Raw genomic sequence first — 25,586 nt, forward strand, 5'->3', positions numbered from 1 at the left:
ATGTTTTCATTTTTTAAGTCACTAAATTAAAATCAATCGGAAAAATACAAACAATACTTTGATTCTCTAATGGAGATCATAGTTACAGCGGTAAGTGCAAATCACATTTTCTTACGTTGTATTAAAAATAAAAAGTTTTCAGTGACATACATGGCAAAATGCAACAAATAAAACAACCGTTTCACTGATCCTGGTGTCTCACATACCTTTGTATGAATGATCTACCTTGGCAAGACTTGAACGCATCACTATGCCACACAGCTTAGACGTTGACGGCGCCACTGTTGTCGCTGCCTAAATGGCAACATGATTACGGATGCAGTTGAGGTATCATAACCCTTGTGAGTTTTCATTGTTAGCAAATTATAATAAAATCAAAGTTTTTGAAACGGTCAACTCAGGTACATCTATCTATCTATCCATCAATATATATATATATATATATATATATATATATATATATATATATATATATATATATATATATATATATATATATATATATATATATATATATGTCTATCTAGCTTGTAGTCTAATGCAGACTTTTATAATATATTGACTTATTTTGCAACATTATGCCCCCCTTTGTGGGGTAATGCAAGTGACGAAGACAGAAGGCATACATATAAATTAACATTGCCTTTGTTCAGGTTATCCTTTTATTAAATCGAAATAATAATTTTAATTTTTTTTTAGAAAAACGTTTATGTGTTTTAATTTTATTTCCGGTTGTAAGATGGCTTAATTGAGGTTATGTTGGCATTTTTAAATGAATAAATCACCTAATTTAAGTGCATACGTGACAAGTTGATGGTAGAAACATGTCATCATAGCCTCGCCTTTTGGAAGTTGATACAAATGACAAGATTATGCTCTGTTGTCAGTGGACACTTGCGCGATACGCATTCCAGTAGAGGTTCACCCTTTATGAGGTATGTTATGTGGTATGTTATGAGGTATGTTATGAGGTATGTTATGTGGTATGTTGTGAGGTATGTTATGTGGTATGTTGTGAGGTATGTATATGGTCAGGTATATGTGTCCTATACTTATGTGAATGGGGGTGGTAATGAAAGAGCTCGTCTGCAGCTGTCAGGTACGAAGCTCGCATTCAAGCTTAACGAGGAATGTAATGAGGATATGTACGTTTTAGATAGAACGAACTATTTCAGGTGTGGCTGCAAGAATTGCCTTATCAAGAAGTAAATAGTCATACCTGTTCCAACAACGTATATTTTCATTTTATTACATACTTTATCTTTGAATACAGAAAATGTCCGGTTTACGCAATAAATGATACCATACCGATAACAAGAAGTTTGAAATTGTACAACATATTAGGATACAACCTTTGTGATCATTTCTTTCTTACATCTTAAGTCTCAAATTTAATCTTTTTTCCAGTTTGGGTGTTTGAAACGAATTTTGTTTTGGTTAATGCATTTCTTGCGCTGATCGATACAATGAGGGGAGTAGTGAATGGGGACGATTCAGCGACAATGGGACTTATCATTAAAAACACCCCTGGGACTGTTTAGCGACTATATAAATTTAACATGGAGAAAAATCGTGGGACTGTTTAGCGACAAGGGAAATTAACATGGGAAATAGATTTTGGGACTGTTGAGCGACAAGGGGAATTGAACATGGGAATATGGAACTGTATAGCGTCAAGGGAATTTAAACAGGGTGGGACTGTATAGCGTCAAGGGAAATTTAACATGGGATTTTTTTTAAAAAAATAAAAAAATAAAAGAAGGGTAGGCAATGGAAAGTCAATCTCTTTTCGAGACCTATGAGTGGCCCTGAAAAGGGCCTTTGGGTTTCTTCTGCTTCTAATTTCTTCTTCTATTTCTCCACCAACTTCTTATTTTCTCTCCTACACTCTTTCTCTTCTTTTCTTCCTTTTCTTTCTCTTCTTTCTTCTTCTCCTCCTCTTCTTTCTTCCTCTTCTCATTTTCTTCTTCTTTTTCAAATTTTTCATTCCATGCTATTATCCTTATCCTTTCCTCTTCATCCTCCTTCTCCCCCTTTATTTCTTTCATCACAGCACTTATCATTTCCTTTACTTTTCTTAAGTTGTTAATCTCCATCTTCACTCGATGGGGGCTGTAAGAACAGTGATCCTCGTTTAACCTCACTAACATTTGCTCCATCATACCCAAATTGTCCAGGACGTCTTGCAATGTTTTCATTTTATTAAGCTGGTTCGAAGCCATCTTCTTTTTTATTCTTTGTAGAATGGTTTGAACGACGAATACTGTGGGTTCTTATAGTGAAAGCGCGGACGTGATGGAAAACATCCCCCTAAGACATAAAATTGATATTACCTAAATAATAACAAAACAACGCGCGGACGTGAAGGAAAACATCCCTACTTTTTTCTCATTTCATATGATCTACTATCCACATACGTGAAGCATCAATAAACTAACCCCTAATCTACTATTTACGCACGCAAAGCATTAAAATGAAACCCAAATCTACTATCCTCACAAACCTACGTCAGCGCTTACAAACACAAACACAAACACTATTAAAAAAAGAGTCAGTGTTTATATTCACACTACTCTACCTACACACATTGGCAAATCGATTGTTATTTCTTTTCTAGAGATTGGGGTAGCCCTGAAAAGGGCTGTTTGGTTTTTTTTTAACTCCATGACACCTGGTTAATGATGGCACCTTCCAGGCCTGGCACCACACACACATCTTCTTCCCCAGTCTCTTTTCACTTTTTGGGGGGGAAGAGCAGAGGCGGGATAAGTGGCTTCAGAATCCCAATTTTCTGTCTCTGGGATTCTGAAATTTCCTCTCTCCTCTTCTTTGTTTCTTCTCTCCTCCTCTTCTTTGTTTCTTCTCTCCTCCTCGTTCATCCTTCCCTCTTCTACTAGGGCCTCTGCAGCCAGCTCATTCACTATACGCCTGGCATATTCCAGGTGTACATGAAGTTCAAGCAGTTTTGCTAGTCTGGTGTTCATTCTCTTGATCAATCAACAATGGTAGCTAGACTGCCGAACGAGTTTCAATTTATACTAAAAGCGCGGACGTGATGGAAAACATCCCCCTAAAACAAAATTGCTCTTACCTAGATCATAACCGAACAAACGCGCGGACCTAAAAGAAACACTCACTCACTTTTTTTATACTGCCCATCACTATTCTAAAAAAAATTATTTAACTAATAATATACTATTCACATACGCAAAGCAATCCAATCAAACCCCAAATCTACTCTCCCCACACCTCAAACAGCAAATAACATGATCTTAATCTACTATCCACACAAACATACGTGAGCACTTACAAACAAACACAATCATATACACAAACACATACCTTCACACTATAAAAAAAAGGGTCAGTGTTTATATTCACACTACTCTACCTACACACATTGGCAAATCGATTGTTATTTCTTTTCTAGAGTATTGGGTAGCCCTGAAAAGGGCTGTTTGTTTTTTTTTTGTTTGCTATGGCAATCTTTTAGTTTCTAAGAATGCGACGTCCTCTGAGGATAGACTTTCTGACGATAGGTCTGCTTCTTCGGAAAGAGAAGAAGAACTCTTTGGTGTCGATACGACAATCGACAAAGCCTCTGTCAGGTTCAGGTTCCTGCTGCTGCTGCTGCTGTTGTTGCTGCTGCTGTCTCTGAAGTCTGTACTTCTCTGTCCATTCTTCTTTCTCCCTGTTCACTTCTTCTCTGAAGAGCTCTTCTATCAGGTCTTCAGTGACTTTTAGCATTCTCACATTCTCTATCTCTTCTGGCTTCGGTATCAGACTGTGTCTGACCCTATGCAAATTCACGTAGGCTTCGTTGAGTTTAGCTAGTTTGGAGCACATCTTCGTAGGAGGATGAGTCGACAATGGATGGTTAGGCTGGAGGCTACCCCCGGCTTTAAAGTCAAAGCGCGGACGTGAAGGAAAACATCCCTCCACGGTTTTCGAGCCGGAACGTTCAATGAGTGTCATGAGAGGGATAGTAAGAAGTCAATGAACATGAATCAACATTCTTATAGCCAAACAAAAGACAAAGGCATTTTTTTTAAAACACAACATTTTTTATTCAAAATCACTTAACACTAACAAACAACTCTAACATTTTTTAACAATAATCCAACAATATAACATCAAACTTTTTTCAAATGACAAACATTTTTTTTTCAGTTAACACTCTACTTTAAACAGGGCTGACAACGTTGTGAATGAAATTGTGATTTCCACTGTTGGAAGTCATTAGGCCATTGATGGACACTACGTTTCCTAGCTTGAGACAAAAGATAAGCATAATGGTCACAAAACCATCGATCTACTTTCACATCGTTTCTAGAAGAAGAACGAGGATCAAAATGAGTCACTAAATGTTCTAAGGAATAGCCCAGGCTGCGATGATGCAGAAAGTACACACAGTACTGTCCACACACCAAGGAATCTGTGCCTTGTAATTTCACATTATTGAATCGGGTAGTCTGAGCATTTCTTCTCATAAAGTCAATGATATCGTCTTCCAAAGGGGGCAATCCGTACGAATCGAAATATTCCACACATCCTTCTTGAGGAAAGTAAACGGCTACCCAGTGGGTTCCTGGGAGATGACTGTCGTCCGTGTTGATCACATAAGCTAGATGGTCTTGAGGTTTGCGATGAGGGAGTTCATCTTTAGCACAGACGACAGGATTCCAAGAAGCCGTATACGAACTGTGGTTCAAAAGGTAATAAAGTTCCCAGGTATCCATGCTTTTTTTCTTCTTCACAGGTAATGATAAGTCATCAATTCGATCCTGACCTTTTGCTTGAAAATGTCTGACAAGTAAAAGGCGTTTGGCTCCGACTTCTTATTCTGGTCAAAGAAAGATTCGATGCGACGGCGCTCCAGAGACGTTAATGGAGGAGAAGAATGTTTATCCAAGCCTTTATACCACTCGTTCAACACGAATTCTATCTCGATGACACCCCAAGCTTTGTCCAGATATTCGTCCAATTTTTCTTCTTGGCTAAACATCAGACATTTGTGGTGTTGAATTTGACTGGGATGATCGTTGTGACATCCATAGCACTCTTCCTTGATCAATTCTTTCATTACATCTGTCAGGAATGTAGCAAAACAAGAAACTAAATGGGCTTCTTGTTCTGGCCATCTTGACTTCATCATGATAACTTCTTCATCTTTGTCTTGGGATTCTTCCTCCACAGTTTCCTCACATTCCATCTTCAAAGTTTCTCCTCTAGGTAAAGAGGGATAACAGTCTTCCATAGCTTCTAATAATCTAGAATGACTTCTCTCAAACTGTTGATTTCTATGGTATTGTCAAATTCCGCATACAGGATGACGTTGACTGTGTTCTCTGGGGGTAGTGCACTAACAAACTGAATTTCCACACGAATCTGGCCGGATTTTATAGGGTGGAAATGTCCTTCGTCGCTGCCTTGGTCTGGAGTGAAATCGAAAGCCCTCCTGCATAATCCTCGTACGTAATACCGTGACTGGTGTTGGTTCCTAACTGTCCGGTAGCTTCGTACAGGGACAAGTACGATCTCAAATAATTCCTGTCACCGAACTTAGGCTCAAAAGGTCGGGTACACAAGGTCTTGCCGTCGCGACTGACTTCGATCTTGGACACATTGTAATGTTGAAACTCAAAAGGATTTTGATTGTAGGCTCCGTTGAAGGCTGAATTCCTGACGATACCAACAATCAAACGCTTGTGTAACTGTCCTTGGAACAGATGATCTTCGATCATAGATCGCTGTCCAGCAGCAATGGTGAAGGTTTTCACTTCCACTCTTCGTATCGGATACTTGGCAGTCGTTCTGCTCAACGTCTGACTGACGTCGTTCCCACTTTAGGTAACACTTCCACACGACGCACGTAAAGTCTGGCTTCGTGAATGATAGTTTTGTAAGTGGAACCATCAGCAGCCATCAAATGGAAAGCGGCACTGCTGCGATTCAGTCTCAAGCGGATATCCACCCCGTTCAGCAAATACTTTTCTTGTAACCACATGTCTAGATGCAAGCGATCCATCAGTTCTAAACTACGACTTAGATGAATTTTCGTTCGTCGTTCTACAAATCCCGTTGTATTTTGAGCATCCCCAGCAACTGTAATGCTGTTGCACTTAGTCGCTTTGTCAGGTTTCCATACCACGCAGGCATCCAGATGAGTGTTCTTGGCTTCTTTTCCGTACGTCAAGAGATTTTCCAGGTAGGCCCGATAAGGGTAAGTATCCATGCTGCTGCTGACCAGTTTGTTATTCAAGTACAAGTCCAATTCGCTAAACAAGGAATGCATGAAATTGTTGACGGGAGCTACTACATCATCATCGGCTAGGTTAGCGTTGGGTGGTTCGATCACTTTCACTTTCAAATACAGGTAACTGCTATTCAGATCGATGTAATCTTCGGGTTATCCTTTGATTTCACACTCGATGGGAGCGGAATCCGTCAAAGAGGAGACGGGATGAAATTCCACCCATTGGCATTCTTGCATGGTCTTCATCGTGGGGGGCATGGCAAACAGATCCAGTTCCGACTTGGAACAAGCGCAAGACTCTCGGTGCATCATTTTTCTCTGTGTCTCAATAATCGAAAACGTCTAAGTCTCGAACGGTTCTTCTTTTCTTTGCCTTTCTCGCTTTAGAAGTGAGAAGTCTGGTGAAAGGGTGTTTTCTTCGTCGTCTCTTTCTGCCTTGTCCTTGCTGAATGACTGACTCGGTAGCGTGCAGGGCATTTATAGGTGTGTCTCGGCGGCCCAAAAGGTCTTTGCCCGTTTGCAGCAAGACATTTTTGCCTGCCCTCATGAAGGCTTCTTTAGGGTTTTGCTTGACGATGATGACATTTTGGAGAAATTCTTTGCCTTGCGTCAGTGCCGCATCTTTCAAGGCGTGCAATCCGCGTGTCAGCATCGGTTTCAACACAGGGGCCACCGAACGAAAGGCCGATTTTAACATATCTCCTAAACCGTGTCCAAATACGACTTGCTGACAGGCAAATAGTGAGGATGTACAAATTAACGGTGGACGTGATAAGTGTTTCCACCTTCCTCGTCAGCGTTCGTGGTAGAATCCACTTTGAAAAGAATGACACGCAGTAACGGCACAGAGGTGTGTCCCACTACGTTGTACTCCACCACATCGGAATACACGAACATCAAATTCAGTCCTTGGTTCAGTTCTACCGGGGCACGAAATAACTTGCTAAAAGACTCGTTGTCGTAAATGATTGGTAATTCCTTTTTCTTGATCATGGCCATTCTCATGTCCATGTCTCCGCCCAACATGTCAAACTATTCAGGACAAAATAAAATGGACAGGATTTTATACCCGTCAAATTTCATCAAGAAGCGACGAGCTGCTTTGTGGTATTCCATGGTGACACTTTTTTGACACTTTCCAAAGCTTTCAGAAACACGACATTAAACCTGGACGCTATGGTGCTGACCAAATGTTGACCACTAAAATAATAGCCTGGAGGAATGAACAAGTGATAGGTGGTGTACTTTTGATTTTTTGTGTCAGGGGTTTTCTTGTCATATTTGCCATAGGTATCCAAGTACTGTTGAAATTGTTCGTCATGAACTTCCACATCAAAAAAGTTTTGATTGGGAATGACATTGAAGACTTGGGTCGGGTGAATGATTTCCACTCAAGCCACTTCCCAATGGGCTTCGTGATCTAATGGGATGGCCTGAGGTAATTTGGCCGTGTAACAGCACAACGTGTTGTTGGGAAACACCTCCATGGAACTGTCACTGGGTAAGGTTAAATAAAATTGGTTTTCGTGACTCATAATTCCTTAGTTCTGTGGATATCCGAGGGGTTACTGGACGTCAGAGGCGTGTCTCCGCCTCAAATGGGGTCGTTGTTGTTGTTATTAGAGTGGTGACTGGCACTGGCACTGGACACAAGGTTCCCGTAGTTCCCGTTCGAGGAGAATTTTAGGATTGGGAAGCAGGTAACCGATGCAACTGCTCAATAAAATGGTCCACAGTTGTTTGTCTCCTTGTTGCAAACTCAAATTGGCAATGGCTGCCCCGATGACACAATACACCACGAAGATTTGGCAGAAAAAGACGATTTGCGTTTTAGGCACACGTTCTCCGCACCACACCCACAAGGGTTGTTTTTGCAAATCTTGTAGAGAAGCACTGGGTGAAGGATTGGTAGCCGTAGTAGCTGCGTCTGTGTGAAAGGGCATGATGCTCACTTCTTTTTATAGTCGATGACTTGCGAAGCGTCGATCCAAGAATCAAAACTGGGTGGATATCCTTTCCAACGTACTTTGACTTCTTTGACACGTCGTTTGCCCACTTTACGGGTTCTGCGTTCGAGAATGCTTTCGATGTCGTACACGTCGTCTTCTTTTTTGGTGATACGTTGTAACTCGGGCAAATTAAACGTTCCTTTGAGCACTTCTCCGTTCATGTCTTCCAATTTATAGACGGCAGGATGACGGCCATGCACTCGTCCAGTGACACGAAACAATTCGGTCGTCCAGTTAGGTAAGTAACCTTTGTCGAAAGTGCGTTTGGTTTTGCCAATGCGCACCCAATCTCCTACGGCCAACATTCCACTTTTCTTGGGGACAGCCCTCGTCGGGGACGTACCAAACAGGCGCTCAAACACCAACACTTCGTTCTCGGGAGTCACTTCTTGCGGGGCACGTCCGATGCTTCGATGGTAAGATTGGTTGTACACTTGCACCAGGTATGGTATGATGTCGATGTACTTCAGAGTGTGGTGATGCGTAAAATATTTCCACATGCGTTCTTTCAAAGTGCGTTGAAAACGTTCCACGATGCTAGCTTTGGTTTCGGGATTCTCGGTGGTAAAAAAATGAATGTCACGTTTCTTTAATTCTTTTTGGAAAGCTTGGTTCAGAAATTCGGTACATTTGTCCGTTTGCCATCGAAGAGGGTGACGACCGCTTTGTTTCAACACACGCTGCAGGGCTCGCACTAACTCGCTGCTCGATTTGGAAGTCAAGGGCACGACCCAGGCAAATTTGGAAAAGACGTCGATGACACAAAACAAATATTTGTAGCCGCGATTGTAACTGGCCAAATGAGAGACGTCGGCTAAATCGGCTTGCCATTGATGATCGATGCCTTCCACTCGGGTGCGACTTCTGGAAAACTTGCGTCGAATGGGTTTGTGTAAAGTGTAGGTAGCTTGTTCTTGTAACCATCGTTGCACTTGTGGTAAACGGAGACTTTTCAGTCGCATTTTGGCAGCACGATACAATTTTTGAATTCCTGCGTAACCTGCAGGATGAGAGGGATCGTAGTAAATGCTGGCTAAGACTTTTTCCATTTTTTGTGTTTGTGTGTTAATAAGACACCCACTCTTGGAGGATGCTACTCTTTTTCTCTTGGGGTATTTTCTTGGATTGCAATGCTTTGCGTGTGCGACCGGCAATAGGTGTCGAGGAGGAGGATGTGTGAACAGTGGATATCGGTTCTTGTTTCACTTCTGTCTTCACTTCTGTCTTCACTTTCTTTTTCTCTTGTGATGAAGAAGGGGTGGCCATCATCTTTTTAATCCATCCAATTCTGGAGGTAGGTGGTGTTGTTAACTTGCGTACTTTTTCTGGTGGAGTTTGAAACCCTTCTTCTTCTACTTTTTCTGTCTTGGTCACTGGTAGTGGTACTGGTACTGGTGCTGGACTTTTCATCAAGGTCTTAAAATCTTTCAGAGTGGGTAGAGCTGTTTAGTCTGAGGCTTTTTGGTGAAAGAGTTGCAGTCGTTGCAAGAGTTGACCGTACTTTTGCGATTTTTCTGTTTCGGACAAATCTTGGCGATCCAGCAAGGACTGCAATTCGTGTTGTAACTGGGACATCTCGCTCAAATTGGGATTGGGAGGTAAATGCGGGGTGTGTTGTTCTTGCCAACGATGGTATTCCATCCATCGTTTGTAAGGCACTAAAGCTAGTTTTCGTACTTCCATGGGGTTGTCAGGGGTCGATTCTGAGATCTTGGGACTTCCGAGGGCCTTTTTATCTTGCTCCCACCAGTCCTCCCAACATGGTTCCCAAGACTCCTTTCAGTAAGGGACCTAACAAGAGGGGTAAAATGCCTCCACGTTGGACCAACATCGTCTTCTTTTGACGAATGGGAATTTTCTTTTGAACCATTTGGCGATGAACGTGACGATGTTTGCCTAAGCATTGTTTCTGGTGTTTGGACAAAGGGATCGTGCCTTTCAAGACGTTCAAACAACATTCGCACACGGTATCGATGACCTCTTTGGTGGCTGATTGAATGAGTTTTTTTCGTAGAGGTGGAGAAGCTTTGGACAGGACAGATAATATGTCCCCATGTTTGACTAAACGAGGAGGCAGTCCTTTTCTTTTCTTTCCTTGGGGTTGTTTAGAAGAGGGATGTTTTCTGGAGGGTGACATCTTTGAGTCTTCAGGAGCACCAAAAACACTGATACCCCGACTTGGTCACAGGCCTTTTTTATACTGGAACGCGTCGCCACTGATTGTCTTTACGTCGTATCAGTTTGAGGACAGGCATGACACGTCGTGCAGGGGTACGCAACGGACTAAATCGAGCCAGTTCTTGCTTGGACAAATCCAGTAAACTTTGTAACATGCCCGATCTTTCTTGGACTTATGAGCAGCAGCCACTGCCACTAAATTGGAGGGTCCTGCCACTGGGGAAGTTCTTGGGGTCATCAACGGAGAAGTTCTTGGTGTGATCAACGTCTCCAAGTACTCTTCAGTTCTTGGTGTCATCAACGGAGAAGTGGATGAACGTGAGGCTGCCGGAGACGCAGTCACCGCTGTGGCAGGTCGTGGTTTGCGAGTGTAAGGTTGCATCCTGGCCGAAGTGCCTCTCTTGCGACTAGTTTTCTTCTGTGGGCTTTTTTTTTTCTGGGGACGTTTTCTTTGTTTCTTTTTCTGGGGGCTTCTTTTCTTTTTCCGGGGTGGTGTCTGGTAAGAGGAGGGTCCCGCCACTGGAGAAGTTCTCCTTGGGGACCTGGTCTTTTTCTTTTTCTTCTTGGAGCTTCGTTTGACTTTTTTCTTCGGGAGAAGTTTGGGGGCATTAGGATCCCATCTTAAGAGAGAGCGAATGATGACCCCTCCTAGAGTACCGCTCCCTCCAGGTTTCAAAATGATTTGTTTTTTGGTTTGAGTGTCGATGCGGGGATCGGCCAGTTGGGTCAAAGCGACTTTGTTTCGATCAAAAAAGCGTTTGGTTTGATGAGGAATCTGAATGATTCCTTGGAGTAATTGACGTGCCGTCACCGTGAACCATCGTAAGACTTCTTTGAGACTAGCTTCTAAGACACGAGCTCGTATTTGTGGATTTTTTTCTCGACTGATGCCATACAAGGCACGAATCAATTTGACGGGAAGATGTGATTGAAGGGACGTCATGTTCAAAATGTGTGTGAGACAGACGAAAAGGGTCTGAGGTTTTTATAGATTTTTTCTGTGGGGTGAAATTAAGTCGAGGACGGAGACGTGTACAGGACAGGCCCTCCGTCTTGGCACCAGTGGTGAAACAAGTGGGTACGAAATCGTAAATCATCGGGGGTCGTAGGTTTCAAATCGACGAGTAAATAGGCGTGTGGAGTTTGAGTGGCATCGTCTTACGCCTGAGTCAGCCAAGGCGTTCCTAACTGTTTGGCTAAGACTTGCACTTGCGATTTATCTCGAGGGCTTTTAAACAAGACCACGTAATGCGCATTGAGACTGATGGTACGATGGGCTTTACTTTGTTGAAACAAATTTTGGGTGATGTAAACGACATTGGCATTACGGTGATGCCCTTTGCGCGTAAACCACAGTTTAATTTCTTCTTCGTCTTCTCCTAACATGTCGTCAAAAATGACCAAATGGGTTTGACGGGAGTCAGAGACGATGCCGTCGTCTTCTTTAGGAATGCCTTCCACAAACACAATGGAATCACCTTGACTTTCTCGCAAGCGGCTGTACGCCGGTTGCCACTCTTTGTAACACCACACGATCCGCTGATGTGGCCGATCGATCAAATGATGTTTATGTTCGATCAAATGTTTGACGAATTCGGTTTTGCCTGAACCGCTAGGTCCAGCAATAAGCATGTTAAAGGGATGGCGAAGATACAAAGCCTCCCAACTGGCACGATCTAAGTGTTCGTCGATGACTTTGACAGTAGAGGAAGAGGGAGCAGAGACAGCAGAGGTAGCCATAGTGTTAGGAATGTCACTTGTGACACGAAAACAAACAAGACAAGAGTTTATATACTTTTTTTCAGGACACGTTTATTGAATGTTTTAGACATGAATACGAAAGACAAAAATACATAAAAGCCAAAGGCTTAAGTACAAGGATAAAAGGCACATGATAACCATCAACGTGGAATAAACACAAGTGTCTGTACAACATGTTTTGGGTAATGTTCTGACCAGTTCTATAGAGGGTAAGGTCACACAAGTGTCCTCCCGAAAGGGTCTTTCAGGCCTGTCCACGACAGTCCTGTCCTGGGTGATGGGTTCTTCTGGCACCGTCACTAACACAGGTTGAAAAGTAACTTTTTTCTTTGGACGTTGAAAGGAAGGATCACAACTCTCGAGCATACTGGGCCACTTCTTGGGTCCAAGCCTCAAAATCCCATTCTTTCCAGGCACGGACATCTGTCCAATGGGGGTGTAAGTCACAAGCTACACACACATCGTCATACACGTCTTGGGTAGCTAAAAGTTGACGAATCTTTTTTCCCGTAGAGGTCGAGAAGTATCCAGATGAAAACGTAAGGCTTTGAGCAAAAGGAGTCTCTCGTGAACATTTAAAGGCACCACTTTCATGTTGAATGGGGTGGTAAATACTGTTCGTAAAGAGTCCACAAGGAATCGGCTGGTAAACGAAATCCCAGAAAACAAGTCACTAAGACACACACCACTTGTCGACCCAAATTGAATGGATACAGTTCTTGTAATAATTGATGGTAATGATCCACGGTTTGAATATGGTCATTGAGTTCCTTCCACGGAATCTGTTGGATTACATACGACATAAGTCGTGGCATGGCAGCCTGTTTTTATAGTCTCTTTGTTTCGGAAACAATACACGTACTTTCTAGCCAGACATCTTCGTTCTCCAGTGGGGAATCTAAATGTTGCATACTGTAACCGAAACGTCAGAGTTTGTTTAGATGTTTCCTCTTCCGCTAAGTAGATTCCACGTAAAATATGTCGGTAATCCTTTACCTTGTCTTCCTCAATGTGTTGCACTAGGTGAATCTCGAAGTAATTAAAATGATCAACACGTGGATCATCGGGGGCCTGGAAGTATTGAACAAGGTCTGACCACTCAAACAATTTCTGACGAATCAGTTCTCTTATACCATTCAGGTACCAGTGGTTAAAGATCTGGTGACGTAACGGATGCAATTGTTCTTTACGTTTCACTTGTATTTTGACCAGCTCTCGGTAAATGCGTTCTCTCAACTCCACAGGCAAAGCACGAATGTTCTCTTGTAAAGTATTCATGAATAGGTCAGTCCGTACAATTCACAATCTTCTCCTAGAGCAAAAGTAATCCACATAGTGAGTAATTTCTGGCCACTGCCATGCAGGGTAACGTCCAAGAATGTCACTGAACTCTTTTGATGTAAACGGTCTAGAGTAATACAGTAGGACGAATGCACACTTGACCCAAAGAAATCTAACACACTGGTTGACTTTTTTCACTTTCCTCTTGTAAATTTCTCGGCACAAAAGTTCTACAGTCACCCACTGAGATTTCACTCTGGCAAGTCCCTGCCAAACTTCCTTGTAAATCTTCTCTTGCAGTTCTTTAGGTAATGATTCAATATCGTTTTTGAAATGAAGTTTAAATACTGGTCTCGTTGATGTCCAACATTTGACTCCTAGCCAAACTGGTTTCTTCTTCGTCAACGACATGGTAAGTTACTTTAATGTCTCGGTCCCACTAAGGGTAAGTAATGACAATTCGGTGACCATCGAGCATGTTCTACGTAGGCCGAATCTTGCAGTTCCCAGTGGTGAAGTGACACACCGCAACTGAAGCACTTGACTTTATCTCCTTCGCCCAAGTAGAAAAATCCGGCTCTGGCTAATTCTTCGGGGGTCGGGCCTCCCAGATACTTAGGCCATTTTCCTTTGAACGATTGAAGACGATTTTCAAAGTCGCAGTATTCCGACAAACGCACAGGAAACGAATATTCGTCTTTCACAGGTTCGTTTCGATGAGTGTTGGGTGACATGAACAGGAGTTTGCTCAGGGCTGGATGACATCCGTAGGGGGGTAGACGTGAAGGTGAACATTCCCCTTTAAAACGAAACCCAGTAAAATGTCCAAGAGGACGAGCGGCATCGCTTTCGCATCCCTCAGGTTTGGCACGCACATCATCCCTTTCCATGATAGGGGTAGTGAGAACAAAGTTCCCATGATGCTTTACGGCATCGCTAAGGTCACAACGTACAGCATCGTACCCATCGCAAGGCTCACAATCGCACTCGTCTGCAAACTCCGTTACGCAATTACAATGGTAACCACATGGACAATCGCAGTTTCCTTCCGGACATTTTCCGTCGCAATGCCTGGGTCTTATCCATCCAATATTAGTCACACCAGAGGAAGATACAACTTTTTTTACAATCCCCAAACTGGAACGATGTCTCTTTCAAAGTATTCATCTTGTTCGCTTGGTCTTGGTAGTCACAATGAACTATCGATCTTGCCTAGAGTTCCTTTTTATACTAGTCGCAATGCAGTCTCAAGCTTGTACATCGTTCCTTTTTTATGTTTTTTATGTCTAGTTTTGGAAGGTACCGTCTCTAAGGTGCCGTCGTCATTGTACCGTAGTGTCATGGGTGGAAAGGCCATATAAAGGTAAGGACAGTGCGGAGACCATCGAGTATGTTCCAGAATAGCTGAATCTTTGTAGATACATAGATCCATTTGTAACTTCAGTCCGCAAGCGAAACACTGTACTTCGTATCCCAATCCCCACTCAGGTCCCAAGTAGACAAATCCTGCTCTAGCTAAAATATGCGAAGAAGGTAATCCTTTCCTATCCGTAGGCCATGCTTGAAACGTGTCCAATCGACGGGCACAATCACAATAGTCAGGCAAGAAAACCGGAAAATGGTAGGGTTTGAACTTGGAGTTCTCATCGGGTTTCTCACTCGATTCTTGTTGTGGCGAAGTCATCCTTCTGGTGGGTGGCTATCCGCTTACAACCAATGTTTTATACCAACATGTCCATACGGCAAAGTAAAGTGGTTGGGTAGTTGCACTCGCTTCTGGTACACGATTTGATAGACTTTTTCCAAGGGTCGACTGACGATGTGGTGAGTGGGTAAACGTACAATTTTGTTGGGTTGATAGGTGGTCACTTTAAAGTGTTCATCCTCTCCAGATTGCAAGGCTTCTTTCAATACCACAAAGTTGACCACTCGACTGGTACGATAATTCAGAGTCAATCCTTTCACTTTGCACGTCGTGTGCACTTCTTCTTGTGGGTCCCGGTATTCGTAGCCGTAATTTTTGGGACCGCCACTGACGAAACTTAGAATCTTGTCGTCGGGATGCTCGTCTGTCCAGGCTCCTAAACGGTCTCCTTCGATGTCAGGGTGTTGTTGACTCGGGTGATGGATGTAAATGCAGCTGTCCGTGTCAAAGTACAGGACGCGTTCCCCTAACAGTTCTAAAGCTTCGTACAATTTTAAGCGAGCATGGGCTGTCACGAAAGCCGCAATGATTGTACAAGACGACAAAAGGGTCGTCTTGCACAAAGTCCAGATCTTCTTCGTAATTGACCAAGATTAAATCCTCGCGAACGACGTCCACGTGTTTCATGTATTTGGTTTTGTCGTGAATCATCTGGAAGTAGCGGGAAGGTTCGGTCGAATATTCCGTCTTGGGTAAACACGGACGTTGTGCCATTTTTCCCCACAAGCAATTTAACATCACTTTGGCAAACGATCGCCTGCCTTCGTATTTCTCGATGTGGTCTAAAGGAATACCTTCTTGTTCATAGTATTTCTCTTTGAATGTCTTTTCGTCTTCGGGAGTGTGACACCAGGAAGGATACCCGCAAGCTTCTTGTTTCAGTTTCAAAAAGGCATCCACGTAGTCGGCGAAAATGCCTTTCTGACTGGGGTCACCCTTGTGGTATTGTTCTGTCTTGGGAAAGTGACAAATTTCGTACACTTCTAACAGTTGGTATCCCATGTCCAGAGCTTTGAACAATTCTACGCTAACCCAGGTTCCCGTCAAAGTCCGTTCTTCCTGGGTGTGCTGACAAGGCTGGTCTTGGTTGCACGTTTCAGCACAAGTACGGCACAAAGGAAACATCAGTTTGCCTTGGCAGTGGTGAGGTAAGACGGGATGGTACAAGTCCGTGGGAGGCAAAACTTTACACTTGATCAAGCCTTCGTATTGTCGAATGTTTTTCAGGTTGATGTGTTCCGTTAACAATTGCGGGTGTCCTGCAGGAAAGCGACAATATTTGCACACGTAGGGATACAGCGAACACACGTCCAAGTATTTCATTTCTTCTCCTTTCTCTTCGTCGGCTTGGTACAGCAAACAGGTGGCATTGGTCCTTCCTCCGTGCAAACTATCCCTCGGGTTCAGGGGTCCATGAACTGATAACTTTCCACGAGGCGTTTAAACTCGGGATCGGTTTTCAAACGGTGATCGTACTCGTGTTCCCACATTTCCACCATTTGGTATCCTTCCTGTTCTAACTTCAAGCGTCGCTGACAAGTGTCCTGGTACAAGTCTTCCATGGTTCGTTGTAAAAACTGATTTTTAGTGTCGCGGTCGGGGTAACAGACAGGACATCCGTAAAATAAGCAACCGTTAAACTCGTACACGATCTTGGGGTTTTCTAAGTCCCAGCCATCGACCGAATGCGTTCCGATGGTCTTTTCGCCTCCTCCGTTGCGGGCATGCTGAATCCATTTGTCTTCCTTGTCGCACAAGTAATGTAACCAGCGAAGGGCTTTGACCCAGTATTGACGTTTGACATAGTTGGTCGTTTGAGGACTGATGACCGCCACGGTGTTTTCAGGCATGAATCGTTGCCGGTACACTAAGGAACACGCTTTGGCAATGGTGCAAGCTTCTTTCAAAGGATAGACCCCTCCGTGTTCCATGAACAGTTCTCGAAATTTTCCACAGCAACGCCGTAAAATGTCCACGTCGGAACGACAATATTTTAGCATTTCTTCCTGAAAGTCGAAAGGGTCCGAGGCGTGAGCCTGGTACCAAGCGTAGAAAGCTTCTCGTTGTTCGGTACGCATGTTGTCGGGGTCGTAATAGTGAGCCTCAGGTAAATGGGGTAGAACGGCGTGTTGATTGGCTTCCGTATTGAAAAAGTGTGGAAAGTACCCTTTAGCCATTTCTGTCGTTCCAAACGTTTTAGGCATTCGACTCAAAGGCATGGCCAAATAGCTCATCGAATCTTTAAACTGTACTTGTCCCACTTGCATGAAAATGATTTTGGCTCCGTTCAAAGTCACTTTAGGACGTTCGATGCCATGTTCCGTATAGTACCTCAAAAGAAACTATCTATCGTATCCGGAGAAATTGTGAGCCATCACTGTGGCATGGCGATGACAATCTCCGTAACGTTCGATGTCCTCTTGACTCCACGTCTTGTCAATGGGGTCTAAGACCCATCGAGCGAAATCGGCTAGCGTGTTCGGTCCTCGAAAGATTTTTTCACGTCCTCCAGGAATCTTGCTGCAGTGAGGGCAATGACTGAAAATAGGTTCTTGAATGCACTTCTCGCACGCTCGATGAGCCACGCAGAAATTAGGAATGTGAATACCGGTCTCTTGCATGCATTCGAAATCGAAAAAGATGAAATTGCCTTTCTTCTTCTCCTTGTGACCATCCTCTTTCTCTGGTGGGGGTTGGTATTTTTGCACGTAGCACTGGTGTTCCAAGTCCACGATGTGATGACAAATGTGACATTTTTTCTTTCCTCGACATACGTGTGCCTTGGTACTATTGGTACGTATGCCTTGTCCACACGTAGGGCACAATCTCAGGAGTTGACAAGCACATTTCTGCTGTGAACCTTGCGTCTTCAGATGTTGTTGGTAACAGGCAGGGCTGACAAACGTGCGCAGACAAGCAGGACAATGTACTCTTTCTTGTCCTTCGCTCAGACAGGGTGGAGAGGTCAAACATCCTGAGCATTTCAATCCGCAATGTTTGTGTTGCTCTCGATTATTATAACCATGGTCACATTTCTCACAGTAATAACCGTATCCCAGGAATGCAGTGATACTGGTAATGGTATCGAAATGGTCATCGTAATAATAGACATGAATGTATTTTCCGTCCTTAAAATCTTGGCCTCGAAACAACAGAGGCCCACACACTTCTTGAGGGTGCACTTTCAAGGTGTAGCGTGGAGCTAGGACATCTTGCAATTTTTGCATTTCAGGAATGCCACAGGGTGTGTCTTTGGACAGTCCGGCTTGTTGCAACAGGAGTTCTGCTTCGTTTCGTTGTTTGGCTCGGTCCGATCGTTGAATAGTTTTCCAGGTTCTTTTCCATTCTACCGTGTCGTTCTTGTTGGCATAGGTTCGTCCCACCACGATGGCTCGGGCTAAACACATCTGGTCTTGAGAATTGTGAATTTGGACGAGACTCTTTATGGTGCTGCGAAGGTCGTTCACCAGTAACACCTTATTGCGTTGTCCGGTCCCTTGAGGAGGAGAGACGTGGGTCATGTCAGTGTGGCTTTTCCATCGGTGATGTCAAACTTGTCATTGGATTGTTGCACGTGTTGAATCTTGTCCATGACTTTGGAAGCAGTTAGTTCTGCGGGCCTGCTAAACTCGATCCAAACAGGGGATTTCAAACCGTCGTGTTGTATGGAAAGTCTCAAGCGATCGTCTTCTTTGGGTTGACATTGTCGCTTGAGTGCGGTGAGCAAAGAATCCCACACCCCGGTGATGAACTCTTCTGCTTTCTCTAACGGTAATTCGAACTTGAAATCTTTAAACTTCACTGTGTTTTTGTAAGCCGTGGTTCTAAATTTTCTGGAGGAGCGCTTTTCCGTCTCTCGAATGGAAAAGTACTTTTCAGGGTTGACTAAGGGTGGTGAACTTTGTTTAGAGGGTTCGGATTCTGGTTCACTCATGTCCTCTTCAAAATCACTGGCATGAATTTGTGCCAAGACTTCAGCCCTGGTACGAGGCGATAGATCACGTTTCTGCCTCTTACTTTCTTCTTCTTTCTTCTCGAATAAATAGGATCGTTTCATCTTGAGTGAAAAACGTCAAATACTCAAGTTTAAACACCATGGGCTAATTTATAGTCATGGCAGACCAACATATATAAAAGGGGGTGTGTCTTGTCCTTTCACTATTCATTTCACTCTCTAACCGAGCACAACGATGGAAGAGACTAGCCAAATCGAACGTTTCATCAGAGCTTTGCGAGGGGTCATTAGAAAATTCTCTTCAGACCAGCCGACGGACTACTCTCCTTCCTTTCGAGATACTTGCTATATCTGTCAGAAGAAAGGGCATTGGTCTTCAGAGTGTCCAGACCATCAAAAAAGAAAAAAAGGGGCTAGAAAAGACAAAAGTCAAGATACCTGTTATTATTGTCAAGAAAAAGGACATTGGTCTCCAGATTGCCCAAAAAGAAACAAAAGGAGTCAGAAGAAGAGAGGGATTGTTCAGAGGAAGAAGAGAGGGATTCTTCAGAGGAAGAAGAGGAAGAAAGAAGACAATTCTATTTACAAGAGGCAAAGAAAAAGAAACAGGAGAAGAAAAGAAGAAGGGAAGAAAGTGAGGAGGAAGAAGAGGAAAAGCCTGTGACGGTGAAGAAATTAAAAAAACAGAGACTAAACAATGAGACAGAAGAAGTGTATGAACTTTTTAAAGTGCTCTGTTGTGAATTGTGAATTGGATTGTTAATATTTATAAAAGAATAAATTAAGTATTAAAAGGTAAGTGTCTTTGGGTTATGATTTTAAAATAAGAACGTACACTCACACACTCATACACAGACACGTACTATAGGGGTAAAATGGTTTGGGTTTCTTTTTGTTTTTTTTTTTTAGTTTTTGGCAATTGAAAGTCTATCTCTTTTCGAGAGACGTGGGTGGCCCTGAAAAGGGCCTCTATTTGGTGTAGGGGTGAGTTTAAGCAATCAACTTTAACTGTCTTAAGCCTTTGCCACGGCCGAGGCCTACTTCTGGACTGCGTACTGTTGATGATGATGATTGGGTTGAAATCACTAAGGGTGGTACGGTAGGCTTAGTCACAGGGTTGACGTGTTTAGCTCGGGAAGGTCGTATTCTCTTCGGTCGTAATAAAGAAGTCTGATACATTTGTTTCAGACTTCTTAACTCCGCTAAAATGTCCAACAGTACCGTGACCGTTTGATTTTCACCCTCTTGTTTCTTTGCTGCTACTTCTTCTTCTTCTTGTTTTTTTCTTACCTCTTCTTCTTGCTGCTGTTGCTCTAGAAGAAAAGCTTGTTTCGCTTCCTTTTGTCGTTGTATAAATTTCTCCAATTCTTCTTTCTGTCTCTGTCTAAAATTCTCCAATTGTGGTAATGAAGAAGGTGACGAAGGTTCCGGAACAAATTCTTGCGAGGTAAGAAAATCCACAAAATCCCAATTTACCTCTTCTGAAAGTAAGTCCGGGTTCCCTTGGGCGGTCTCCACTGCTGGTGCACCCCAATGGATCGTTTTCTGAGTTTCCGTCATGTTGAATCACTGTCACATAGATTGACTGCACACAGGCGCCAGCGAATCTATATAGACCACGTGACGTCACAGACTGCTCTCTTCGGATTGGATGCGGGCTGACTGAGTTTTGTAATGCGTGTTTGGATTGGTCAATGAACTCAATCCGTTTCAATCCTTCCTCTACCTATAAATAAACGCAGTTCACTGCATTGATTCACCTGTTCTCGGCTCCTCAAGATGTGAACCGATGTGCAATCTTCTACGCTTGTGTCTTCAATGATGTTCCGGACGGACATACCCATGTATGTCCGATCCAAGTGGACAGTTGTCCACAGGACAGACACCAGTCTGTGGATACGTAGGATCTACGTAGAAAGACAAGGATGCCTCAAAAGAGTTCTGATTTACGGTCCTACAGTGAGACGTAGCCTAAGGACAAGAAGAAGACCAATGCGGTGCCCTTTATGTTAATAGATACATTAACATAAACCCAAAGGCCCTTTTCAGGGCCACTCATAGGTCTCGAAAAGAGATTGACTTTCCATTGCCTACCCTTTTTTTTTTCTTTTTTTTTATAAAAAAAATCCCATGTTAAATTTCCCTTGACGCTATACAGTCCCACCCTGTTTAAATTCCCTTGATGCTATACAGTTCCATATTCCCATGTTCAATTCCCCTTGTCGCTCAACAGTCCCAAAATCTATTTCCCATGTTAATTTCCCTTGTCGCTAAACAGTCCCACGATTTTTCTCCATGTTAAATTTACATAGTCGCTAAACAGTCCCAGGGGTGTTTTTAATGATAAGTCCCATTGTCGCTGAATCGTCCCCATTCACTACTGGGGGGGGGGGGAGAAGAAGAAGAGGAAGAAGTAAAACATTATTTAAACATGGAAATAGACATATATCATATCTAGTAGCAGATACAAATCCTAAATGAAAAAGATAATAGTTACACCGGTGATATTGGCATAGCAGGGATGTACATTTTTCGCACACTCATACATTTAAATGTTTCATTAACAAATACATAATACAAAAGCAGTTCCTAAACCTTAAACAACGTACGATGTTTTAAATCTATCTAAATTAGTCAAATTACGCAGAAAAGATATATCACCCAGTCCTTCTTGCTTCTTAATGTATTGAAGAGATGCATATTCAACATGTTGACTAATTTATGGCGTTTATTGTCGCGAAGTTGCCATTTCATTTGTGTAATGCAAAACATAATACATAATACAAACCATACTACATACGATTATTGCGAATTAGGTAGCATGTGTTAATTATATCTTAAGAATAGCACTGTACATATGGACTGCAAGCTTTCAAGATGAAGTATGTCATACAGTAAATAAATATAACTGAATCTGAAGCAAATCCATCTATTACTAAGGCAAATATAGACAAAATGTACTGATAGCTACTGAAGTGAATACGGAGATGTTATTGCGTCCCCGCCACCATACTAATGACATGCAAAGTTTATTAAATTTAATGAGGACGAAAAGTGGTACTGGCTTAGCTTTTGCACTTCATCAGAAGTTTGGTCGCGTCTTTCACCTCAAAGACGGGTTTCTTGCAAATAGCAGAGTCCGTCAAGAAAATAAAAAGCATGTTGTTACAATTTTCGTTGTAATTCAACATAAAATAACAGATTTTATTCAATTGTTTAGCAGAAAAAAAGGCTAATTGACTTCCGGTAATTTTTTGGGCCTTTTGCTATTGATTCAGAAATTCTGTATCAGTCTTGTATGGAATCTCATTGACTTAAAAAATACGATGTTTTTGCATTATGTCTAATCCGTCTTATTACTATTCTATTACTGTTTCATACTAAGTCTGAGTCTGATTTTTTTTTGTTTTTTTTTTTGTCTTCTTTTGTTTGTGACCTAAATTTTAATATGGCATAAAATGCAATATATTTCATGTCTCCATAAATATCCATATATTAAACGGAGGATTCAAGGGGTAATAATCACACCTCACAAACTGAATCGAACTTTACCTAACTATTCCACCCCAACATTATATCACTAGGTAGCTTTCAAATAACAATATAATTGATACAAACCATTTATTTTAGAAGCATCTTTCTATGTACACCTGCTGCTTGAAATAATCATTACCGAAATGTCATCAGATGGGAGCTGTGTGGACAATTACATCCGAGGAAAAAATATATTGATGGGGAAACGGAAATAAAAAGATGGCTAATCATGCAAATTCCCAAGGTGGAATTAATTCAAAGGAACCAAACATACCCGTCCCAGCCATCGACCGAATTCGTTCCGATGGTCTTTTCGCCTCCTCCATTGCGGGCATGCTGAATCCATTTGTCTTCCTTGTCGCACAAGTAATGTAACCAGCGAAGGGCTTTGACCCAGTATTGACGTTTGACATAGTTGGTCGTTTGAGGACTGATGACCGCCACGGTGTTTTCAGGCATGAATCGTTGCCGGTACACTAAGGAACACGCTTTGGCAATGGTGCAAGCTTCTTTCAAAGGATAGACCCCTCCGTGTTCCATGAACAGTTCTCGAAATTTTCCACAGCAACGTCGTAAAATGTCCACGTCGGAACGACAATATTTTAGCATTTCTTCCTGAAAGTCGAAAGGGTCCGAGGCGTGAGCCTGGTACCAAGCGTAGAAAGCTTCTCGTTGTTCGGTACGCATGTTGTCGGGGTCGTAATAGTGAGCCTCAGGTAAATGGGGTAGAACGGCGTGTTGATTGGCTTCCGTATTGAAAAAGTGTGGAAAGTACCCTTTAGCCATTTCTGTCGTTCCAAACGTTTTAGGCATTCGACTCAAAGGCATGGCCAAATAGCTCATCGAATCTTTAAACTGTACTTGTCCCACTTGCATGAAAATGATTTTGGCTCCGTTCAAAGTCACTTTAGGACGTTCGATGCCATGTTCCGTATAGTACCTCAAAAGAAACTATCCATCGTATCCGGAGAAATTGTGAGCCATCACTGTGGCATGGCGATGACAATCTCCGTAACGTTCGATGTCCTCTTGACTCCACGTCTTGTCAATGGGGTCTAAGACCCATCGAGCGAAATCGGCTAGCGTGTTCGGTCCTCGAAAGATTTTTTCACGTCCTCCAGGAATCTTGCTGCAGTGAGGGCAATGACTGAAAATAGGTTCTTGAATGCACTTCTCGCACGCTCGATGAGCCACGCAGAAATTAGGAATGTGAATACCGGTCTCTTGCATGCATTCGAAATCGAAAAAGATGAAATTGCCTTTCTTCTTCTCCTTGTGACCATCCTCTTTCTCTGGTGGGGGTTGGTATTTTTGCACGTAGCACTGGTGTTCCAAGTCCACGATGTGATGACAAATGTGACATTTTTTCTTTCCTCGACATACGTGTGCCTTGGTACTATTGGTACGTATGCCTTGTCCACACGTAGGGCACAATCTCAGGAGTTGACAAGCACATTTCTGCTGTGAACCTTGCGTCTTCAGATGTTGTTGGTAACAGACAGGGCTGACAAACGTGCGCAGACAAGCAGGACAATGTACTCTTTCTTGTCCTTCGCTCAGACAGGGTGGAGAGGTCAAACATCCTGAGCATTTCAATCCGCAATGTTTGTGTTGCTCTCGATTATTATAACCATGGTCACATTTCTCACAGTAATAACCGTATCCCAGGAATGCAGTGATACTGGTAATGGTATCGAAATGGTCATCGTAATAATAGACATGAATGTATTTTCCGTCCTTAAAATCTTGGCCTCGAAACAACAGAGGCCCACACACTTCTTGAGGGTGCACTTTCAAGGTGTAGCGTGGAGCTAGGACATCTTGCAATTTTTGCATTTCAGGAATGCCACAGGGTGTGTCTTTGGACAGTCCGGCTTGTTGCAACAGGAGTTCTGCTTCGTTTCGTTGTTTGGCTCGGTCCGATCGTTGAATAGTTTTCCAGGTTCTTTTCCATTCTACCGTGTCGTTCTTGTTGGCATAGGTTCGTCCCACCACGATGGCTCGGGCTAAACACATCTGGTCTTGAGAATTGTGAATTTGGACGAGACTCTTTATGGTGCTGCGAAGGTCGTTCACCAGTAACACCTTATTGCGTTGTCCGGTCCCTTGAGGAGGAGAGACGTGGGTCATGTCAGTGTGGCTTTTCCATCGGTGATGTCAAACTTGTCATTGGATTGTTGCACGTGTTGAATCTTGTCCATGACTTTGGAAGCAGTTAGTTCTGCGGGCCTGCTAAACTCGATCCAAACAGGGGATTTCAAACCGTCGTGTTGTATGGAAAGTCTCAAGCGATCGTCTTCTTTGGGTTGACATTGTCGCTTGAGTGCGGTGAGCAAAGAATCCCACACCCCGGTGATGAACTCTTCTGCTTTCTCTAACGGTAATTCGAACTTGAAATCTTTAAACTTCACTGTGTTTTTGTAAGCCGTGGTTCTAAATTTTCTGGAGGAGCGCTTTTCCGTCTCTCGAATGGAAAAGTACTTTTCAGGGTTGACTAAGGGTGGTGAACTTTGTTTAGAGGGTTCGGATTCTGGTTCACTCATGTCCTCTTCAAAATCACTGGCATGAATTTGTGCCAAGACTTCAGCCCTGGTACGAGGCGATAGATCACGTTTCTGCCTCTTACTTTCTTCTTCTTTCTTCTCGAATGAATAGGATCGTTTCATCTTGAGTGAAAAACGTCAAATGACTCAAGTTTAAACACCATGGGCTAATTTATAGTCATGGCAGACCAACATATATAAAAGGGGGTGTGTCTTGTCCTTTCACTATTCATTTCACTCTCTAACCGAGCACAACGATGGAAGAGACTAGCCAAATCGAACGTTTCATCAGAGCTTTGCGAGGGGTCATTAGAAAATTCTCTTCAGACCAGCCGACGGACTACTCTCCTTCCTTTCGAGATAC

General features: G+C 42.9%; 1 protein-coding gene across 4 annotated transcripts in view; it reads left to right on the forward strand.

Annotated features, from left to right (window-relative positions):
• Positions 1-847: 847 nt before the first annotated feature.
• LOC149781129 (putative G protein-coupled receptor 139) overlaps positions 848-25,586 on the forward strand; it is a 35,205-nt gene continuing 10,466 nt past the window's right edge. For 3 of the 4 annotated variants that reach the window (XM_089935238.1, XM_089935237.1, XM_089935239.1), the window contains exon 1: positions 862-935. The gene's annotated coding sequence lies outside the window, so the exon portion shown is untranslated. Of the gene's footprint in view, positions 936-25,586 lie in introns of all 4 variants that reach the window. The other variant, XM_089935240.1, reaches the window with a different exon arrangement.

This window comes from Sinohyriopsis cumingii, chromosome 15 (genome assembly GCF_028554795.1).
Source record: "Sinohyriopsis cumingii isolate HCF-2022 chromosome 15, ASM2855479v2, whole genome shotgun sequence".
NCBI lineage: Eukaryota > Metazoa > Mollusca > Bivalvia > Unionida > Unionidae > Sinohyriopsis > Sinohyriopsis cumingii.